Consider the following 20,142-nt stretch of genomic DNA (forward strand, 5'->3'; position numbering starts at 1 on the left):
GTGTTACATTTCTTCATTGATGTGGGAACAGATGATAACTCTACCCCATGGAGAACAATTGCATGTTATATGATCATTGGGAGTGTATTGCCTAGCAATAAGGAATCAGATGCACGTTGCCTCTGTTTTTCTAACCAGATAATCTGAGCTTTGTGTGAACAGGGAAGACAATGCTTTTGTCAAATTTCAGAAAATGCGTGTCTAAGAAAAGATAAGAGCTCCAAGTATAAACTCAGGCTTCCTAAAACTCAAGACCTCTTAGTGATCTTAAAGAGCTGCACATCTATCTTGTTTTTTGAGCCAGGATATACAGACAGAGTAAACACATATTGTTTGTATCCAAGGTATTTTGTTCATCATCATCATCATCATCATCATCGTCATTATGCAGGAACTACTATGTAGCTCTTGCTGGTCTGGAACTTACTGTATATATAGGCTGGTCTCTAATGCACAGAAGTTTGCCTGCTCCTACTCTTGAGTGTTGGAATTAAAGGAGTGAGCCATAATTAAGGATAAAAACTCAAAGATTTAAACCACCTGAGTGAGATGCTATGAAAAACTGTATCACTATTTTGAGGTCTATATCAAATTACTTTCAGACATTAAAATAACTTTCAGCTATTTACTACTGACTTATATGTATCTAGTTTAACAAATAAAATGCTTTATTTATTCTTGTTAGGAATGTTTCTAATATTCTGTCTAATTCCCTTACAAGATACACTAAATACCTAACAAAATGGCATCCATTTATTGTACCCCTTTGAAAGGGTTTTTGCAAACAGATAACCAAGTACTAATTATTTTTGGTTCCATATAGTTATTAGTTTCACTTTTCAATATAACAATAAGTCTATAAAGAAAAGAATGCCTTGGGTGGTCATTCTATTTTGAACGTGTAGATAGTAGAATGTAAATAAAAACACAAAAATAAGTAATCAAAATTTAGTGTCATAATATATAAAGATGCCATGCAACAAATCTGGTATTAAAGGACATTTATTGTGGGGGAAGGCAGAAGTATAAAGAAAGTGGAGGGTGACCAAGACAGAGAGAGAGAGAGGGAGAGAGAGAGAGAGAGAGAGAGAGAGAGAGAGAGAGAGAGAGAGAGACAGAAAGAGAGAGAAAGAATAGAAGAGACCAGAAGAGAGTGCACAGGATGGCTAGTGGGTCTTTTTAAAAATTATTTTTAATTTTTTACATATATATTTATATTATTACACATATATAAAATAAACTACACACAGCAACAAGAACCATAAAGCAATTGAAGAAAACATATTTCCTATCTTGGTGAGTCTAAAATTCTGACTGTAAACCAATATCTATCATATCTCATCTTTATCAATTTAAAAAGGTCTATCTAGACGTAAAAACATCTTAACCCCTAAACAACTAAGCTTAACTGTAAAACTAAACTACCTGGGCTTCAACCCATCAGAGACTGAGGCTGGTGGGTCTCTTATTGCCTCTGGAACCTGGCAGCAGCAGTGATGATGTCACAGGTTGCTAGGCAACCTAGAAGCAGGCTGGTGGGAATGCATAACACTTTGGCCTTGATGGAAAAACAAGAAGTGTTAGCAGGTTTGTTTTGGCTTATTGACTTAAAACCCTTAAGAGACCAGCTACTTGTAAAATAACATTAACATTCACTGTCCCAGGAGATTTCTAGATTTTAGGTAAGAAACTTGGTTGCTTATGAAAAGATCAGATTGAAAGTAAATAATACAAAGAGCTACTACAAAGTAAGCTACAGGATGCTCATGCTGTTCTTATCCCTTTTGGCTTTGAGTGGGGCACCTATGCCTTTGATATGAGAAAGTAGACCCCTTTCTATTACATTTGGAGTTCTTGCCAAAATTAACAACTGCTTTCTAATCTCATTTACTGAAGGTATAAATGGAGTCTAACAACCATATGTGAAAAGCCAAGCATGTTTTGGGACACTAGAATAAGAAAACAAATATCCAAAGCTCCTATTTTCCACGGATGTTAGAGTCATGAACTAATAGGACCACAGTCATTTCCATGATGTCACCAAGATGCACCAAGATGCTTTCTTCCACCAGTGCAAGGCGTGGGACAAATACTCTCCTCTCCTGGAGAGGCTCAACAGTGAATCTCAGCTTAGAAATTGGACAGAATTTGGACTTTAAAAAGTTGAAAATTTCTTTTCATGGCAGCTTATTTCCCCAGGAAAACTTAATTTAGATAAAATCGTTTGTCACATTGTTAGGAAAATCTGCGGTATGACATTAGCTTACATTTTAAATACCATTGTCTCTTTCCATGGATAAGGAGGACACTCTCCTATGTGGTGGGCTCATCATGGTCAGACACTACCCTTATCATGACCCATGTTCTAGGAGATGAATGCAGGTGGAGATGAAAAACCTTCTATTCAGATTTCCTCACAACATCTTCTGTCTTGCATATTATTTCCTAACAAATTATCCATTTGCTAATGAGCAGAACTTAACCCAGAATCTTAGAAATGAACATCTTAAATGTGAGCAATAATTTTCATAAGATGTTATTTTTAACCTAGACTATAGCAGTCCTATAGTCTAAACATTGTAGGCATGAGAGCCACAGCTGTCCTGCTTATTTTACTCTCAGTGTTCAGCCTACTTAATGAATATTTATCAAATGAATGTATGTTCAAAAATACAAACAGAATAGATCACGGCTAAGTTGAGTAACCTCCTCTCCTAACTCTAATTTCTTGTATGCTGCACAGGCTTGCTTCATTCAGTGATTCTTGACAAGAGTGCGTGCTTCTGTGGTTTTAAATCTTCATAACTGCAAAATGATGAAGCACATTTTCTCTTCCTTGCTTAGCTCTGAAGTAATATTTGTACAATTTCCGTCTTTCAACTGATAGCACTCAAAAGCTAGGTAATATTTCAAGACAGTTTTTCAAAATTGGCTTGGTTTTTTCTTCTTCAGAACAGTGTCTTAAACATTTATTCCTTTCCCTCAGCCTACTATGTCTTCAAACATAGGGAAAACACAGGTTGGCACATTTGCATGCATATGGAGTCAAGCCTTTCTAGTCAGTTCTGATTGATTCAATTAGATTCAGGTTTTCTAAGGTTTCCCCAATTGATCCAGGAAGACTCCAATGAGATGAGGCGGTCCCATGCTGGCTCACAGAGAGCTTTCCTATATGCCGCCTGCTTCTCTGTTTCCCCTCCCCAAAAGACAAGAAGCTGAGCATTGTATAGAATGGGGACTGGCTGAGAATTAGAGGAAAGGAGTTGAACTAACCCCCATGTATTTAAAGAAGGCAGATTAGGTGATAACAGCAGTAAAGAATCCTTAGTCTCCCCTCATAGTTTGTGAAACAAAGTGGAAAGCAGAATTACAGCTTTCAGAATGATTACTCCGAATTGAAAGTTTAAGCACAGAACAGTAATAAGCCATTTTAAACTCACTACATAAATGTATTAAGAAGCGTTCTAAATCAGTTATGAGTTTCAGCAATTCACAAGGTTTTTTTCCATGACTTTAAAATAGAATTGCATTTACAGTTTATCTTATCAGTCATGGTTGGATGTCAAGGTCTAATTCTATATCTTAAAAAAAAAAATTAAAGCTTTGGAGTTGTAAAGGCCTGAGAGACTTATTGTTTTAACAGAAGCCAGATCTACTGCATTTTTTATTGGAACAATCTTGAGTTTCATTTGATTACCCATCATTAACGTCACACTATCTCCATGAAGTCTTCATAATGCACTTTCACACATTCCAGAGGGAATTAATGTTGGTAGGGAGCTTTCTGTTCTTTGGGGACTTAGTCATGAAATGAATTGATTTTAAAAAAAGTGCTTGTCACTGTTCCATGAACCTCTACATTCTGAATTTGCCCTCCTGTTAGATTGCATTTTAAAATATCATTAAATTAACAAATAGATAGAGGCCTTTATTATGTTAAGTAAAATATTAAAAATGTGTATGTCCCTTTAAAAGAAGATGTTTAAAAAGTATTTTTTGAGAGCTTCATCCATTATTGACATCACTCCTGGTCTATCCTTCCCAACCCTGATACCTCAGACATCCCTCCCAAATTCAGGATCTCTTCTTTAATTTTCATTTTTGGTGTTGGTGTTGTGTGTGTATAGGGGGATGTACAACCTGTTGATATTCCTTGGCATTGCTCACATGTATAGGTATACATAACGGATGTGACAACCTATAGGGGAGAGACATCACTGGAGAAAATTGATTGCCCTGCTCACAGCAGGCATTTGCCAATTGTAGCTATTCAGCAAGGGGTAGGACCATATGGATGTTTTATTCTGTCAGTATTGGCATGGCAACTGGTGCCATTATGTAGGTCTTGTTCAGGCAACCATATAGTTGAGATTTTATGGATGTAACTTCCCAATCACATGTAGAGGACAGCAGGAAGACTGATCTTCTGTCTTTTAATCTTTTTTTTTCCTGCTTTCTATTCTGCAATTTTCCTTGAGCCTTGAGTGAAGGGATTGTGTGGCAGTTGTAACAATTGGGACAGGCTGCCCATAGTCAATCTCAGCATTTAAGCTAGCTGTGGGTATCTGCAGTAGTCTCTATTTGCTGCAAAAAAAAAATCATATTTTAACTGTAGAGATGCCATCCCCCAGCCGAAGAACAGGCTGAGCTTGAGAAAGTCTTGTGAAATGGTGAGAGGAAAGATGGAGCTGGAGATTTCAAAAACACCGCAAGAAGACCCACAGAATAAACTAACCTGGCCCCATGGGGACTCACAGGGACTGACCCAACAACCAAAGAGCAGGTATGAGTTGGACCTAGACCCCTTGCACTGTAGTGAACATGTGAGTCCCCCAATGATGGGAGTAGAGGCTGTCTCTGACTCTGCCGCCTGCTTTTGAATTCTTTTCCCCTAGATGGGCTGTCTTGTCAGGCCTCGTTTGGAGGGGATGCTTAGTCCTGCTGTGACTTTAGATGCCAGGGTGGACCTTCCATTCTCTGAGAAGGATGAGGGAGGAACAGGGGTAGAGGACATGCTGTTTGGACTGGTTAGAGAGGAAGACGGGGCTAGGATTAGACTGCAAAGCGGTTCAATAAATAAATAAATGAATAAATAAATAAATGGAAAAAACATCTTTGATGAGGGATGAGAACACCACTTACATGTGGGTAGAAAGGTAACTATTTTTTTTTTATTTATACCTTTTCATAACAAAGTTAAGGACACACATGACTGGCCTTCCCCATTATCAGCATTCCCATCCTAATGGTAATATTTGTGACAATTGATGAGGTTGCTTTAACAGTTCTTTATCATACAAAATCCACAATAACTTTCAATTTTACACATCGTGTAGGCTTAAGGAAATGTAAAATGACATGTATCGTTAGAATGTCATACAGCACACTTTTATGTACTAAAATCCCCCTTTTTCTTCTTATCACCCAAAGTTTTTCAATAGACCCTACTGAGGAGTAATATTTTTCATACATCCTAGAGCTGAAATCATATACGTCCTATGTCACATAGCAAGATGTATTTAAGATTCTTTCATGTTTTTCCATGGTAATTGCTAATAATTGTTTAGATGAAATGACATTTTCTTTTTGGTTTGGATCTATTATAGTTTATTCAGACAGTCACTTTCTGAAGGCTATCATGGTTACTATTAAGTTTTGGTAGTTATTACAAAGATGTGACAAACATCCAGAGTAAGGTTCTGTTCCTTGGCATTTTCATTGTTTATAATGTATTTGTATTTTTAAAAATATGACAAATCAATTCAGAATTAGGTAGTGTGTTCCAAAGAGAAACACTTTATACTCATTAAATTAAAAAAATCCAGCAACAGGATATAACAATTCCAAACATATATGCACTTGACACAGGATCATCCAAAAAACAAACAAAGGAAACACACAAACGAAAAACCAAAAGGGGAAAAAAAAAGCTGAAAAGCACTAACAGACTTAAGGTCATAGATCAACTGTAAAAGACAGAGTGAGTACTTTCAATCCTGCACTCTCATCAATAGACAGGTCATCTGGGAAGAAATAAACTAATTAGGAAACGCTGGAATTAAATGACATCATAAATCTAATGGCCCTAACAGGCTTCTGTAGACATTCTACCCAAACACTAAGGAATACCCATTCTTTTCAACAGCCCATGGACTGTTACCTAAAACAGACCACGTTTTAGGAAATAAAGCAAGTTTCAACAAACAAGAAAATAGCAATCACATGCTGATTTCTATCTGACCATTATGTATTCAATCTGAATATCAAAAAAACAAGAGAGTGGCAGAAAGTATACAAGCTCATGGATACTAAACAACTCATTACTCAATCAAGCTTGAGAAAAGGAAGAAAACAGGAAGGAAACTTAAACATTCCTAGAATTGAATGAAAATAAAAATACAATGTTCTATTTTATATCGGTTTGTATTTAGACAAATGTGTGGAGTGCTGAGATATATTGTCTTAATATAAGTAGCTTGTCTACTATAATTTCAAAGTTATACCTACACAAACCACTAACTTTATGAAAGTTTTAAGAGTAGAAAGTTTTATATGTTTATTGTTATTAGCAAATTTTTAATTTACCATTTTTACTTTTAACAAAATTATTGATTTGAAATATATTGACAGTAGCATATGTCTCTCTTTTTAAAATTCCTGTTCATGTTATTCTTTTGAAATTACTGTTTTATAGGCCAAGATACTATTCCTAGAAAATAAATGAATATCAAGAAAACATTTTAAACATTTGATTATCTTGTATAACTTAATATTATTGAAGGCTAAAGGGCATTTGTAAACTTATTTCTAAATGTATAATTTGAGTTATACTTTAAAAGAGCAAAGAACTCCGTCTGGTTCTGATATTCAAAGACGGAATAGATTCACAATTTCTCTTTTCTCTTGAAACCTATTTATTTTACTTAAACTTAAACATTCCCTCCCTGATTTATCAGTTTGTGGGTCTCAACTTCAACAACTTTCCATGTCCAAAGAGAATTCTCAGTGCTCTTTCTGCAGTTGGCCTCATCATTTGTTAACCGTGTTTCAACAAGCTACTGTGTTTACCTTTCATCTCTTGCTTCAAAAATTTCTGTGGTTTTCCTTCCTTCCTTGTAGAACTTTTACAAATAAATATTCAAGGCATACAAGAATAATGTCTTCTTTGGAAAGCTCAGCAAAAAAACAAATAGTTACATACAGTAGAGGATTGGCTTTCTCACCACATTTGACTAAAAAATATCAAATAAGGGAGAACATTTTAGCCCCAGGAAAGTAAATCTAGCTTAAGATTAGAAAAAAAAAAGTTGAAAGAGTCCATTTTATGTCAGAAATGAATAAAAACATATGTTAAAATAAAAGTCTTAAATAGAAATCATTATGCCTTGCCTTTATAGTGACTACAAGTGCAGTTTTAAAATATATAGTCACCCAAATAAAGTATTTTTGCGTTGCTTTTTTTCTCCTTCATGCAAAACAAAAATTCCCAAACAATTATCTGAATAGAAGAAGATGCAGAGACCTGCTCAACCCCCCCTCCATGCTCCTCACTGTAGCCTCTGGAGTTCCCTTCTGGTACGTCATAGAGGCTAAGCTGTCCTCAGATGCTGTGTACCTGTCCTCTCTTCCTGCTGCAATGCTCTGAGTACTGGCTACAGCTTCACTGTCTTAGAATACAGTCAGATTTTGTTCCTTGATCACACCATCCAACTAGCTGTGCTAATGTTGGTGTGCTTCTCATTACTTTACACTTTCACTCTTTCAGTAGAGATTTTTCTCTCTCTCCCTGCCATGATCATGGTCTTTTATTTACCTACTGCTTGCTTGTCCCAGGATTCAACTTGGCATAAATATAACTCCCTTGCCTCTTTTTTCTTTCCACAGCTTAAATCATCAGTTCTGAATGGCACACAGTAACTACTGAATACGTGTCTTTTAGTATGGTTTTATTCTGTTGATGATATTGTGATTTTTCACTGTATTGACTGATAGAACATCAGGATCACAACAGTTTACAAATGGGAAGATTTTAGAGTAGAAAGCCGATTATATATTTAATGAAAATCTCACCACCACTTCGTGTCTTACTTAAACAAGCAGCATGCTGAACTGTGTATATGGAAAATAAAATATTTCGCAAAGATGCAGTTTTCAATAGTATTGCAAAGTTATCCACATGATACATATAAACTACTTTATTAATTCAACAAATGTTTATTAATCTCAGACCTCTAATGAGAATGCTTGTTGGGGCATATTAAAGAATAGTACAAAGACAACACAGAAACTGTGTTATCATGGGCCTGACATTCTAGAGGGACTATGTAAACACACACCATAAGTTTGTACTCATCCCAGTGCATTAGAATGTGACATGGAGAACAAGAAAGTGCTCAACTAAAACTTCATAAAGATATGGAAAGTAGGTGAGATATATATGAAGTCACTCATGCAAGGAAAACTCACAGCATAAATGGCTCTGGTATCACACCTATAGGGAACTGAAGAATTGGGGAGAAAGGGGTAAGATGTATACGTTCTTATACCTCCCCATTTTTCGGTACCACTCTCACCTGGAGTCCAGCAGGGAGTCCCAGCATCTGTCCTGATCCCCCACTGGGTAAAGTCTCCCAGAGGACATCTGTGTTGGGCTAATATCCACTTATAAGTGAGTATATATGATGAATGTCTTTCTGGGTCACTTCAGGATGATCATTTTTAGTTCCATCCATTTGCCTGAAATTTTCAAGATTTAATTGTTTTTAATAGCTGAGTAGTATCCCATGTGTAAATGTACCCCAGTTTCTTAATCCATTCTTCAGTGAGGGACATCTAGGTTGTTTCCAGATTCTGGCTATTACAAATAAGGCTACTATGAACATAGTTGAGCAAAAGTTCTTGCTGTATGGTGGAGAATTTTCAGGTATATGGCCTCGATTGGTATAGCTTGGTCTTGAGGTAACATTATTCCCAATTTTTTGAGAACATGCCAGATTGACTTCCAAAGAGGTTGTACAAGATTGAGAGAGGGGACTGCCTCTGATATGAACTCTGGTGTCCTAGATTTGATTGCTTCTCATCAGTGGGGAGGGCTGGCAGCACACAAAGTAAGGGAAAGCAGGCTATCAAATGAGACCCAAGAGGCTGTGGTCATATGGTGAGGGAAGAGGTCCCCTTTTCTCCAAGGTCTAGGGAAGGGAAATAGGGTAGGAGAGGAAAGGAGGGTGGGAATGGAAAGATGCAAATGAGGGGATACCAATTTTTATGTAATCTTAATAAATTATAAAAAATGAAAATAAAAAAGAAGTGTGTAAGTGTACGTGCTTATGCCTGCGTGCCTGCAAGAGTGTGTGTGTGTGTGTGTGTGTGTGTGTGTGTATCCACATGTCTAGGGGAACAAACATCTACACTATGCCTAGAAGGTACCAACAACAAATCAAAGTTGGGTTAGAACCCAAGTCCAGTCTGGAAAACAAATGTTTTTATTGAGATTATATACAAAAATTAAGAAAACGGTTCCTTATAGGACTGTGGGTGACCCCTAAGCAACTATACAACAAAACATTCCCATCTCTGTGTGAATGATGACTTCCTTATAGCTGCATTGAATGATTTGTCCTTTCCATTAATGTTCATGCTCCTGTGTAAACAGTGAGATTCACTGTGAGGAGACTTGTGGGGACTGGTATGGATTGTAGGCTTCTGGGATTATCTCCAGCAGCAAATTATTGTTGTGTAATAATATTAAGAGTTTATTCATTGCATTTTTAAAAACATAATGAATCAATGTTTATATATGAAGAATAGAGTTTGACTACATTGTAAAATTACCATATGAACGAGGTGTGCTTTTGATAACATAATACGTTACTCATGCTCATATTCTTCTATAATAAAACACCAAGTATCTACTTTGACTTTGAAAATAAATTAGTAAGTTGTGTGTATGAAATCCAGAGTACATGGAGCATAGGAAATAAATGGTTGGCTTTAGAGTCTAAGGGGAATAGAGGAGAATAACAATAGGTACAAGGAAGAGGACCAGACTCTCTCATATCCTAGAGCTACATATAATCCAACTTTCCAATTAGGTGGTCCAAGGTAAAAGGAAGTCAGGAGTTGAAGAAAAGATGTTAAAGAGTATTAACATCCTGTTTCTGTATTAGGATAATTTGGAAGGAAAATGCCCAAATCATGAAAGCATAGGTTAATGAATAAAGATGAAATTTTACTTTAGGAAATATTGTATGAGAATTTTTATGTATTATGAATAGTTTTTATATGTATGTGTTTCTTGTGTTAAGAATCTTATTTTCAGGCTTAAATATTCTCTTTCTTCTAATAGCTATCTAACAGACACTCCTGAATTTATTTATTAAATATTCTGTTTTTCATAATATATGACATTCTGAGCATTTTCTAATTGAGTGTTTGCAATTTTTGTTGTTTTTCTGTTCTCATTTTTTTAAAAAAGTTTCTATATATTGAGTGCAACAGTTCTGAATTATTATAGAAATGATAAACAAAAACACCCAGTATTTCACTTTAACAGAAAGTCTAAAATCTCATGGAAAATCGAGCCTAAAGCAAAGTCTCCATCATTGGCCATAGTCAACTCAAGAAGGGGATTAAGAGTGAAGAAGAAAAACCCAGAATAGCTAAAACAATCCTGTACAATAAAATATTCTCCAGAGGAATCTCCATTCCTGATCTCAAGCTATACTATAGACCAACAGTAATTAAAACAGCATGGTATTGACATAGCAATAGGATGGTTGATCAACGGAACAAAAATGAAGACCCAGAAATAAATCCACACACATATGGACACTTGATTTTTGACAAAGATGCCAAATCTATTCAATGGACAAAGGATAGCATCTTCAACAAATGGTGCTGGTCTAACTGGATGTCTACATGTAGAAACGTGCAAGTAGATCTATATTTAGCACAATGCACAATACTCAAGTCCAAGTGGATTAAAGACCTCAACATAAAACCAGAGACACTAAATCTTTTAGAAGAAAAAGTAAGGGAGAGCCTGGAACACATTGGCACAGGAGACAACTTCCTGAAAAAAAAAAAAACTCCAACAGCCCAGGCCATAAGGTCAACAATTAGTAAATGAGACCTCATGAGGCTGAGAGCTTCTGTAAGCCAGAAGACACTGTCAACAGAATAAAATGACAGCCTACAGACTGGGAAAAGATCTTCATCAACCCTACATTTGACAAAGGTCTAATATCTAAAATATATAAAGAGCTCAAGAAATTAAACACCATCAAATCAAATAACCCAACTAAGAAATGGGGCTCAAAATTAAACAGAGAATTTTCAACAGAGGAATATTGAATGGCTGAGAAAAAATTAACAAAATGCTCAACATCCTTAGTCATCAGAGAAATGACTCAGAGATTCCATCTTATACCCATCAGAATGGCTAAGGTCAAAAACTCAAATGCCAGCACACGCTAGTGAGGATGTGGAGAAAGGGGAACACTCCTTCACTGCTGGTGGGAGTGCAAACTGGTACAACCATTTTGAAAATCATTTTGGCACTTTCTCAGAAAACTGGGAATAGGGTTACCTCAAGACCCAGCTATCCCACTCCTTGGAATATACCCAAAAGATGCTCCACCACACAACAAGGACATATGCTCAACCATGTTCATCATAGCCTTACTCATAATAGCCAGAACCTGGAAACAATCTAAATGTCCCTTAGTTGAAAAATGGATAAAGAAAACTGGTACATTTACACTATGGAATACTCTTCAGCTATTAAAAACAAGGAAAATTTCAAATTTTTGGGCTAATGAATGGAACTAGAAATGATCACCCTGAGTGAAATAACCCAGACCCAGAAAGACTCACATGGTACTCACTTATAATTGGACACTAACCCAAAAGGAATGTTGCATGAACGTGTTCCCTTACCAGGAGACTGGGATAGATGCAGGGACTTCTTATTGGGACTCTAGGTCAGAGAAGTATGAGATAATTAAGAATAGTAGGATCCAGAGGGTCCTAGAAACTTACAAGAAGAACTTCATGATGGGTGGATCTGGACCCAGGGGCGTCTCCTCAAACTACTGCACCAACCAAGGACAACACATGCAGTAAACACTGAAGTCTTATACAGATCCAGACAATGGACATGACATTCTCCACAGTTGCATGGAGAGCAGGAGCTGACTCCGACATGAACTCTGGTGCCCCATATTTAACCATTTCCCCTTGGTGGGGAAGCCTGGTGGCACTCAGAGAAAGGATAAGCAGGCTATCTGGATGAGACTTGATAGGCTGTGACCATATGGTGGGGGAGGAGGTCCCCTTCTGTCACAGACCTAGGGGAGGGGAATAGGGTGAAAGCGGGAGGGAGGGAGGAATGGGAAGATACAAGTGATCGGATAACAATTAAGATGTAATCTGAATAAATTAATTTTAAAAAAATGAAGAGGAAAGGCCATGGGAACATCCAGAGCAAAACACTTCCTTCTGGCTTCCTGGCATCTAATCTGTGGCTGCTGGATATTAGCAGGGTATTGAAAAATGTTCTCTTGAAGATGTTGGACTAAAGCTGCTGCTACTGTGCATGCTGAATCCTCTGGTACTGGTGTAAAAGCTGGAGCTGCAGAGGAGTAAGCTCTTGCTGCTGGGTCAAGGTTGCTGTTGTTATGATTGTTGCACCGACTGGTGGAGTCATCCTATCTCTTATGGGTGTTTGTTGTTTTGTCACGTGTGCTAACTTTTGAGTAGAGGGCAGTCCCGGTACATAAATTAGAGGCTACTGGTTCACATGGTCAGTAGGCTATGTTGCAGGTAACAAGTTGAATACTACAAGAGAGAAATTTGTGGAAAATTACGAGATTCAGTGAGTCTGGTTGAAGCAGTTGTGTGCGGATAGCCTCATGAAATCTGTAAGCCCTGTGTATTAGTTATATCACTGATACTGGCTTGGCCTTGGCTTTAAATTCTATGAATCAACAGAGAATTACAAAACTTCATTTGCGAATGAAGTTTAGCATTAAGTAATAACATTAATGGTGAGACTAGCAAGTAATTCTCATGCATTGTAAGTATCCATCCATTGAGGATATGATATACATGCTCTGTATTCATTCCTAAAATCACTTTATAGAGGAAACAATCCGATGTGAAGGGTTAGAATTCATCGAAGTTACTAACTTAAAGAATGGTTAATTGGAGTTTTGTATTTGAAAAACATGGCTGACAGCTCTTTCTTAAACTGAAGCATACAACAAAGAACATAAAAAAAAAGAGCTGTAATACTATTAAGCCAATGGGAAATAGCATAAATAATAATTAAATCAATGGATTGAGATAGACTGAAGACAGCCTAGGTAGGCTTTGATTTTGTTACGTAATGGACAATTTTTTATATAATTTAGCAGTCTTGAGACTGCATTTAAAAGTGAATAAAAACATAGCAAAAATAACAAAAGACAAATGTCAAAGTCACTCAGAAAGAAAGGATAGAGTTTGTTGTTGTTGTTGTTGTTGACACGTGCAATCTGCTTGGCATTAGTTGGACATAAGTTGTTACAAGTAGCTTTAGGCCAATAATAAACAGGTTTGTATTTCACATAAGAGACAGGATTTATTCTGTCAGCACACTACAAAATGATGAAAGGCTTAGTAAGTGGTATGAAAAGTTGATGCAGTATTGGGAAAGCTGCCAACAATGAAAGGCATGATGGGACAGGATGGAGGTTTGTTATGACCAAGAGGAAAGGTTTTTCCAACTGAAATGGAGTTTTATTGGTTACAGACATAATACCAGTACACAAGGGAAAGAAACAATGCATAAGAACAGTCAGTGAGACTGGCAACTTCATGAATGGAGGGGGTGTGCATGGCAAGTAGACTCAACATTGAAATTAGTGAAAATCCTAAGAGAAAGGAAACACAACTTGCAACCCCTTAATTACTATTAACAAAAAAAAAAGATGGGGAAGAGTGAAGTGAGTACTGCTTGAAGTAAAGGATGAAATTTGATAAGATTATACATAAATTACAGATGATGAAAATCCATTCGAGGGTGTACACTGTACCTTAGCTCCTCCCACCCCAGGTCTCAGTGCATTCCAATAACAGTGGCAACTTAATTTGGAGCTCATGGGTCCTGAGAAGAAGCCTGTGAGTATGCTAACACCAGTTTTCCTCACAGATGCTTTTGACATAGCCCTAATGTTTGACTAATTGCTTCTCTTCTTTACCTACAGCTTAGGCACAGCGTTCTCATTTCTCCACTTTCTTTCTTGGGCTCCTAGGCTCTTTTCTCTCTGGGGTTTTAATTTTCTCCTGTTCTCTGGATGCTTCTCAGAAGTTGTGGGAAGGCACAGACTTCTTATTCAGATGGAAGTTACAAACCAAATCCCATACCCTAAATCTGATCCTAGTGAAATCCTTTTACTTCCAGCCACTGACCTTTTACTAATTAAGGAATTATATGTTGAAATAGTTCCTACCCCGGGTGAACACATTCAACTCAACCTCAGCCCACTGCTATCAGCATTCCTGTTGTTGTTGTTGTTGTCATTGTTGTTGTTGTTGTCACTTTACACCCCAAGCGTAGTCCCCTCCCTTGGTGCCTCCCAGTCTTACCCTTCGTCCCTCATACCTCTTCCCTCAGTCCCCTACTCCTGAGAAGGGGGGAGCCCTCCTCCCCTAACATCTGACCTCAGCCTATAAAGTCATTTGCACTGCCTGCATCTGTATTCCGTTGTGGCCTGGCAAGGCTGCCCTACCAGTGGTAAGGGATCAGTGTGTAAGGACCAGAGTCCACGTCAGAAATAATCCCTTCTACCCATATTACGGGACCCATAAGGAGACTGTGCTGCGTATCTACTACATATGAGCTGTTGGTCTAGGTTCTCACCATACATGGTCATCTGAGACAATCATGGAGTTGGAAAACAGAGAAGAGAACAGAAACTGCAGACACAAGCCACATTAACAGAAAGTAAGAGATGAGAGTATCGTTTTTAAAATTTATCTGTATTACCTGTATAATCTATAGGCCTGGCTAGCAATCAATCAAGACTCAGACACTTGTTATATTTTTAAAAATTCTTCATTAACCTGCGGCGGGGCAGATATCTATCCTCTAAACTACTTTCCATAGTAGGACAATCCCATGCCATCTGCTTCTAATAACTTCTATCAAGCTACCTCCCATTCATAATCCCAAATACTTACTAATGTACTTCATCGGGATTCTCCGTCCACACTGCCAGCTATGTGCTTGTCCTCCAGCTAACCCATGGCAGCCTCCCTCTCTTCGCCTTAGGTCTCTCTCTTTCTCCTGCCAGTCCTTCTTCCCAGAATTCCTCTCTCCAAGCCCCACCTATCTCCTTTGCCCTGCCCAGGTAGGATGGCTTTTTATTAAGCAAAAGGTAGGGCAGGCAACAAGCAGTAATTAACATCAGAATACATCAGATTATCCCAACAGAAGAGAGAATATAAAGTACACAGTTGAAGTTATTGATACATCAGTCAAATAAAATGTTAAAACTAAAAAGTTCCTGACGCAAAACATCCAAGAAATCTGGGACACTATAAAAAGACCAAACCTAAGAATAATAGGAATAGAAGAAGGAGAAGACTCCAAGCTTCACATCCCAGAAAACATTTTGAAAAAAATCATAGAATAAAACTTCCCCAATCTAAATAAAGAATTTCCCATAAACATACAAGAGACCTATAGAACTCCAAATAGACAAGGTTGGCATTGCTTCCTATCTCTCCAATGAAGCTGCTCTTCTTTCAACACTTCTTTGTCGCTATTGTCATTGCTGCTGTTGCAGGTGACACCTATTCACTGTAAGAGCAGAACTGGGGAAGCTGGCACTTGTGACCAGCACTAGAACATGAGTGTTAAGGGGACTCCATGGTACCTATGACCACTGGTAGTTGCTACAATCCCTGTCTGGCTTTTCTCCAATATTGGATTCTGTGAGTCTATAGAAAATTATCATGTTTCATTTGAGAAGAAAGTAAAATGTTAAACAACAGGATAATGTAAATGCTGAGTATAATGAACAATAAATACACAGGACTCTCTTGCTCTAAATTTTAATGACAACTGAGTTCAAATCTCATTTGATACCGCTTTATATTTGGCACTGTGGGCCTACCTCTCCTTGTTGAATAACTTTATTTTTATTCTCTGAAACTATGCCTTCCTTCTTGTATGACATCTTGTTTGTGCTCCCTATGCCTTCTCTATCTCTATATTGCAAATAGTCTTCACCTTGTTTTGGCCACACCCTTAGCACTTACCTTTTACCATTTACCAGTTATCCTGTCCTTTGGTTTTGGTTACCATCACTACATTGATAAATTCAACATTATTTCTTCTACCTAATAGCTATATCTGAACTTCCAAACATTGATCATTCAGTGATTTTTTGGTAATAAATTCTAATTTGCTCACAGACATCATATTGCTTTTCATTGGCTAATACCCCATATTATATCCAACATCAATTAAACATACATTGTTGCTTTTAAAACATAATTAGAAAGTAGCTGGTTAACATTACATCAGAGGTCTCATCTTGCCTAAAAAGGCATTAGCATACAGGGTCCCTTGGAAAGATCATTGATTGATTTTTCTCCCCCAGGAGGAGGATAAAGTCTTTACATTTTATGAAAGCTACCCAGCAAAGAGAGTTTCCTGGTCAGGTAAGGAGTCATCTTGTGAAATTCTGTCTTCTGGGAATGCCCTGCCACAAAAGCATGTAGTAGTTTCTTCAGAAATGGGTCTCAAGGTGGGCAACTAAGACCACTAGTAGCAGACTGCTGTTTTAGGCACCTAATTGACCTCCTGGACTAAATACTTTGACTGGCACAGAGGTTTTCATTTAATAAACCATGTGATTGTGAAGCCACATTTTAAAAACTCAAGATATCGCTCTTAAAACTTTTAATTAAATATATGTTTTTATTTGTCTTTCAAGATAGTGGGTTCTCATAAGACTTCTTTATATTTTGGGGGGGGGTTGGTTTTTGTTAGCCCGCCCTTATTGTCTTCTTTCCACTGTTCCCATCCTCAAGTAAACTTTTAGATCCTAGTACTTCCCCCTGTTCTTTCATGTCACATGTGCTTTTCTGTACCCTCTTATTGTTTTACTTGAATACAAGTTCACAGGTTTTAATGTAGTTTTTAAATACACCTTCATTTTAATTATTCCTTTCTGATTTGATTGATGTGATTTGAGTATCCCTTTCTGATTGAACAGGCCCCATTTGAGGCCTGTTCCAGAGGAGAAAAATTCAAGCCTGGTACTATAAAGCTCACCAGAAACCAAACTCTGGGTGCGAGAGGGGGCCCATGCAGTCTAGGAAAAGAATCTACTTTGCTATTTTCTTAAATGTGCATATTTTCAAATCTATCCTAAGCAGTTGTACTTATACACATAGATTTATATTGCTCCCAACCTTGGTCAGAGATGCCTTTTCTGGGAATGGGTAATGACTAATGCAGAGACTCATAATTATTCAATCTGCTGTGAATAAGTGACCACGAGTTGCTCATCCATAGATAGGACATATGAATCAACCTTCTCAGGCTGGGTCTCATGAAACATCACAGGATGGTAGAGGGAAAAAATTAAGGAAGATAAGGAGTAGTGGTGTGAAATGTCTTCTGGGAACAACATGGCGGTTGCACATATGAATTCACAGCATCTGATGTTACCTGCAGGGGACCTGAACAAACTCAGTAGAGTAGACATTCCAACACAAATGCAGAAGAAGATCTCAAGACTCCGCCCCTAGTTGAGTAGCTATTGGCAGTCGACAGCTAATGGGAGCAGCAGAGTCACTTTCTTCTGGAATGGAGAGTGCCTTTGTTCCAGTAGACAGACAAAATAACCATGTGCTTATGAGCAGCACCAATGAGGCTCAATGGAATATAGAAAGTAACAAGACAAAAACATCAGAGAGAAATCCGTTGATGTTTCTAAAGGGAGTTGGAAATAACATATGGGGTGTGTATATAGTCAAGATGCATTGCATACATGTATAAAATTTCAGAGAATAAAAATAACTCATTGTTTCATAAAATAAATAAAAATTTAAAACCATCCACATTTCCACATAACTTGCAACCTAGCTGAAATACATAAAACATATTTGAAATTTTCGTGGGGTCTGACAATTGATATAACAACCAAACATTGGAAGTTTGCCTTGGGAAAATCCCAGACTAACTTTCCTACACGAACGGAAAGCAATTTCTCATTCTAAATCCATTGAGAAAACTGTGAAGTTTCAATTAATCTTAAATTAAATTAGTGAGTAGGACTTAAGACATATTGAATCAGTAATTAGTTACTAACATTTGATGCTTACTTAGCAGAATTACTTCCTTGCAGAGTGAAAGAAACAATTATTCCTTTAGAATGCAATTATTTTTCTCCCTCTTACTTTGAAATGTTTATTTTGCTGAACTCATCTCTGAGACACATTATTCATAAAGATGTGAAAAAGATGATTGGTTGTGCATGTGTATATGTGTGTGTGCTTGTGTGTGCATATTCACACGTACCTCAATGCTAGGTCACATCTATTACATGTAAGAGTTACCTAGCTGTGACAGTAAGCAGATATGTGATGGTAGAATACGAAGAAATAGCTTTTCTCCATGTTAAAGGTCTACACTTGGTTTTAAGAGATGTATTCTTTCCCATATGTCTACTCCTCAGGTCTCACTCAAAGGAGTTGAGATCAAGTCCCTTCAGAGGGCCCTCACACTTTTTGAATTTACCAATAAATACTATCTCTACTTTTAAAAAGCAAGTTTGGGCTGTTTAAAAAAAAATAAAACAGACCCAATGACTTAAGTGACAGACATTAACTTCTCCTATTTCTTGAGACTTCGTATTAAGGGTCAGGTACCAGCACAGCTAAGGTCAGAGTGAGGGCTTTCATTTTGAGTAAGACAACAGTCTCCACTCTGTCAAACATGCCAGAAATTAAATACAATTGTCCCTTCATCTTTCTTTCTTCCATATAAATATTTGAATTATTTAAAAGATGTCAATATGTAAATCCTTAGATAGATTAACCCTTTATACTTGTTCTTACAGTATTTCAATGGTTGAAGCAAATCTTTTCTGTAAAACAAATCTAGTTTACATTTTAAAATCTAAACTTAAAAAACAATTCCTAAATGTGCGTTCTATATCATTCCTACCCCTCTCTCCCACTCCGATTGCTACTCACCCCATTCTCCTCATGCTCTCTCAAATTCTTGCCCTATTCTTAACTATTGTTTTACACACACACACACACACACACACACACACACACACACATTAATGAACTTACATTGCCTACGGTGATGGTGCTCACACAAAAACTATAGATAACTGAACAAAAACTAAATACCAGCCATGGGAAGAAAACTCATGGGACCATCAAATTGTTGTTCAGGTGGATGCAAGAGATGCTGAAAACAATATAGGCTATTGTGACTGCCCTTTGGTGCATTCCAGAACTTGGTGAGATGATCCCTAGAGACACCACACACTTAAGGAAAAAGACTTGGACAATGGAGCTAGAACTTAACAGGAAGCCTCCATCCAAGGGCTGCCTTCCATAGTGTCTGAAAGTGGGGTGCAGGCTGCCTATGGATAGAAGCAATCAGTAGTACTCCCCAGCTATAAAGCCTGTGAACCACAGCAATAATCAGCATACTAAGTTGTCTCCAAGAGTGCAATGATGGAATTTATATCTTGGGGACAAGTGACATCTCTCTTACTGGACTCAAAGCTTGCAGAATAGGTGAGAACTCCCATTGGCTACTGTAAACATGGCCTTCTTCAAGTGGCTGGTGACATCACTAAACCTAGAAGAGAATATATCACTGCCAATTCCCTAAACTAGTTATAATTTCTAGCATTATTCTAAATATCCATCCTTATACCTGCAGATAAATGCAGCTCTCCTCACTTATAAAGAAAGCTTACTTTTGCAGTAGATAGATATTATTAATAAATCCACAACTGTTCAAAAATGCAGAGAACAGCAGATATGGGTTGCTCAGCCCTAACTGATGCATCTAGATTGCAACCTCTATATCCACGGTTTAGGGAACACCACAGAAGAGTA

At 37.4% G+C, this 20,142-nt stretch overlaps 1 long non-coding RNA gene across 2 annotated transcripts in view; it reads left to right on the top strand.

Annotated features, from left to right (window-relative positions):
* The first annotated feature begins 1,514 nt into the window (after window positions 1-1,514).
* Window positions 1,515-20,142, top strand: part of LOC311600357 — a 29,045-nt gene continuing 10,417 nt past the window's right edge. The window contains exons 1-4 of one of the 2 annotated variants that reach the window (XR_014780219.1): window positions 1,515-1,587; window positions 4,616-4,783; window positions 7,507-7,575; window positions 7,885-8,078. This is a non-coding gene — a long non-coding RNA (uncharacterized lncRNA). Of the gene's footprint in view, window positions 1,588-4,615; window positions 4,784-7,506; window positions 7,576-7,884; window positions 8,079-20,142 lie in introns of those variants that run through there. The other variant, XR_014780218.1, reaches the window with a different exon arrangement.

This window comes from Acomys minous (assembly GCF_964271855.1).
Source record: "Acomys minous genome assembly, chromosome: 6".
In the NCBI taxonomy this organism is placed as follows: domain Eukaryota; kingdom Metazoa; phylum Chordata; class Mammalia; order Rodentia; family Muridae; genus Acomys; species Acomys minous.